Source organism: Tupaia chinensis, unplaced genomic scaffold (assembly GCF_000334495.1).
Source record: "Tupaia chinensis unplaced genomic scaffold, TupChi_1.0 Scaffold000047_1, whole genome shotgun sequence".
Taxonomy (NCBI): Eukaryota; Metazoa; Chordata; class Mammalia; order Scandentia; family Tupaiidae; genus Tupaia; species Tupaia belangeri.
The window spans coordinates 3,810,318-3,814,243 of NW_006159505.1; positions in this window are offsets into that span (position 1 = coordinate 3,810,318).

Genomic DNA, 3,926 nt, shown 5'->3' on the forward strand with positions numbered 1-3,926 from the left:
TGGGCTGGGGGCAGGTGGACCCAAAAGGAATATAGCTGAGGTTGCTGGACAGTCTCAGGGGGCGGCAGGACCCTCAGCCACAAGACAGCTCTGTCGGTGCCATGTCACTGCGTGCCACTATCAGTTGCTCGCTCCTGCGGCAGCGAGCCTGGGTCCCCATTAGGCTTCTGTATTTCTCTGATGATGACTACCTTTGCCCCAAGTCCTCCATCCAGGCCTCACTGAGAGCGGGCCTGAGCTGAGCTCAGCTCAGGAGGCACCAGAAGACACTCCCCAGTGATCTCGCTAGGCCTGTTTATGAGGGAGGAAACTGATGGCAGAGCGGGATGCAGACCCTTCGACAGTCCCATCCTTGGAGTTCCTGGGCTGGCTCAGAAAGGAAAAGGCCTTGAGCACGCAGTTACTTCTGTGACTGATATTCCAGTACTCCAAGGGAGAAGCGGTGGGTGCCGGAAGGGCATAGCCACCTGTCCTGGGCTATGAGTTGAAGGATGTGTAGACAGTGAAAAGTCGGTGAAAGAGAGCCACATGGTGGGAACAAGAGCCAGTGATTCTGTGACCTAGAGGCCAGGGAATCCCCCCTACCCTCTCCTGCTCCCACCCATCCACACAGACCGGACCCTGCAGGCCCTGGCACCACCCTACCCAGCCCCAGCACCCTCCAGCACAGTGCCACTTGGACACAGAAGGGATCCCAAAGCCAGGGTGGAAAGAACTCAGTCACTGCTAGCTCTGTCTAGAGGTCTACTTGAATACCCCAGGGCTGGGGAGCTCACTCTCTAAGGCCCAGCCTGAGAGGTGGCCAGTAAGCTCTGACCAGGAATTCTCCCTGCTGACTCGCCCAAATGGTGCTTGCACTGCTCTGTCTCTGCTGGGAGGCAGTTCCTGTCCCGGACTCCCTACGGGTCTTTAATTTAGAACTGTGTGACCTTGGACAAGGTACTCACACTCTCTGGGTCTCATTTGTAAAATGGGGATATTAACGGGGCTGTGTAAGGATGAAATAAAATGAAGTGGGAAAAGCCTTCGCCCAGGGCCTGGAAAAGCAATTCTTGGCCTTACTGCTATGTTATCCTTTCTGTGTAAGAGAAGGGGAAACTGAGGCCCCGAGAAGGAGGCGAGCGCAGCAGAGTGGCCTGCTGAGTGCAGCAGGGTGAGGCAGGGCGGGCGGCCATGGCCTCAGGGGCCCTCAACCGGCTGGCCCCCCTGCGGCCGGGCAGGGCTGAGAGGCTGCGCTTTACGAGCAAAAACAAACACCTCCCACAAGCGGCCCCTGTGCCGCGCGGCCCCGCGCCCGCCAGCGCCGCCGCTGCCGGCTCAAAGCCGGCCTTGTGCCCGCCCCGTCGCCCCCGCGGCCCAGGCGATTTTAATTAGCGTCTGGGTCTGCGCCGGGAGATGCGAATCAAAGCCCCCGTTCTTCCAGCGCCCCCGCTCCGACCCCCACCGCCTGCCTCCTGACTCCCCTGGGCTTCGCGTACCCCTGCTGGCAGCCACAGGAAGGGAACTCTCCTTGGGTTGCCTGGAGTTCGAATCTCGCCTTTTACAACGGAGGGGCCTAGGGCAAGGCATTGGCTCTCTGAGCCTCAGTTTCCCCATTACTAATAGCATTTACCTCAGCCAGCCAGTCCTGAAAGTATTGCCGCAGGTTTACGTACGAAAATAGAAGGCTCAGAGCCAGCAGGTGGCATGATGGTTAAGGCCTTGGACTCCCAGATACCTGACTGCATTTGAGCCCCTGACCCATGGCTTAAAAATAGTGCAGCGTAGGGGCTGGCAAGTGGCATGGTGGTTAAGGGCGCTGGACTACCACATGGCCGACATTGTTCGAGTCTCAGGCCTGGTGGCTTGCTTTCTCACTTCCTCTCTCTCTCTCTCTCTCTGTCTCTCTCTGATCAAACTGGAAAATAACAATGATAATAATAAATAAAGTTAAAAAAATAATTCTTTTAAAAAATAGTGCAGCGTAAAGGGGGGGAAGGCAAAATATACAGGAAACAAGAAATGGAAAATTATTTGTTGACAGTAACATGTATGTTGATGTGCTTGATTGAGCCAATATACAGTGTATTCTGGATGGAAAAATCTCATTTTGTATGCTATAATGATGTATAATAAGTGAATGTAAATAAATAAATTTAAATTTTAAAAAAGTGCAACAGAATCAGCATCTAAAAGGTGATGCTAGTTAAATTAAAGAAATTAAGTTAAAAAAAAAAAAAAAACAGTGCAGCGTGTGTGCCCCAAATCTCAGGAGGAGAATGGAGAAAAAGGGATTGCAGTGTAGCCATTCCCTCTGGAGGGTGATTTCTCACCGTCTGTCTCTATCTCTCTCTCCCCACATGCACCCTATATTAAAAAAAAAAAAAAAAACCCTAAAAAAAAAAAAGAATAAGAAGGTTCACAGGCGTGCTAGCTTAGGAGTGAGGCACTGTTCCCAGGGACACAGGAAAAGAGCCAGAACAGGGCACTAAGGCAGGTGTGTTGCATTCTCTGGAGCTGGGCTGGAAGGGTCATGGAGCTGGCCTCTCACCTGTGGGTGATGGAGAGCCATGGGAGGGAGGGGTGAGAAGGGCAGGTTTGCTCTTTAGAAAAAGTTCACTGGGGCTGCTGTGTAAAGGACTGGCTGAGACAGAGGCAGTGACTGGGGAAGAGGGCTGAGCTGGGCTGAGGCAGCCCTCAGGGAGAAGACCCTGAGAGGGAAGGCTGGCTGGTGGGTTTGGACCCTTTTACTCTTGAAGCATACCCAGACCTTGGGTCCCTGAGGGATTCTTATTTACATTGCAGTTCATGGTCCAGCTCACACCTGCCAAGTCAGAACTGCTTGGGGCCCTGGTATCCACTTTTTTTTTTTTTTTAATTTTTTGAGAGATTTTTGTTATAGGGCATGTGTCTCACTGGAGAGACAGAAGCAAGAAATCACCACCCATGGGGGATGGCCACGCCACAATCCCTTCTCCTCCAATTTCCTCTTGAGATTTGGGGCACACACACACACATGCCTGGCATGTTTCGAGTCGCCGGGTTCAGGACTCAAACCGTAGTCGACCATGTGGGAGTCCAGCGCCCCAATCACCATGTCCTCTGCTGGCCTTGGAATCCACATTTTAAACAGCCCTGTGTTGATTCTGTTCGTGAATGTGGATGAGTATCGTGGGTAGGAAGAATAGGATCCCTGGTCCTCACCCCCCAGCGCCGTGACTGAAGTGGGGCGTTCATTCCCACCACTGAGCCACATTACCCACAGAGACCCACGTCCTGCAGTGGGCCTCAGTTTCCTCTCCTGTAAAATGGTCACAGCATTACTCATCTCTCCCCCTAGGGCTGTGGGAGAATCCACATTACTCTTGAGTGAGAAAGGCTGCCAGGGGCAGGAAAACCCTAAACAGTCCTTTCTCTCATTGGGACCAGCAGTTAGCATAATGGCTATGTTGCTGGACTCCCACGTAGTCGACCAGGTTCGCGTTCCGGACCCGGTGGCTTAAAACTCACGCTGGGCGCACGTGCGCGCGTGCCCATGATCCCGAGAGGAGAATGGAGGAGAAGGGATTGTGGCGTGACCATCCCCCCTGGGGGGTGATTTCTCGCTTTCTGTCTCTCTCTGTCTGACGAGCACATATGCCCTATAGCAAAACAAACAAACAAAATAGTCCTTTCTCTCACTAAACATTCTAAATGCCATTAACCCTCTCAAGGGTTTTAGTGCATGGCTGCTGCTGCTCAACATCCTTCTGTGGCTCCCCATTTACTTCAGAATAAAGGTCTGACTTCTCAGCCTGGCGTTCCAAACTGGGACCTGACCACATCTTTCTCACAGTCTCCCATCTTGAGCTAAAACCACCCTGTACCCCCATTCCGATCCAAGCACCTGTGCTTTCCTGCTCCCTTCTCTTTGCCCAAGCTGGCCCCTCCTTGAAAATAGACCTTCT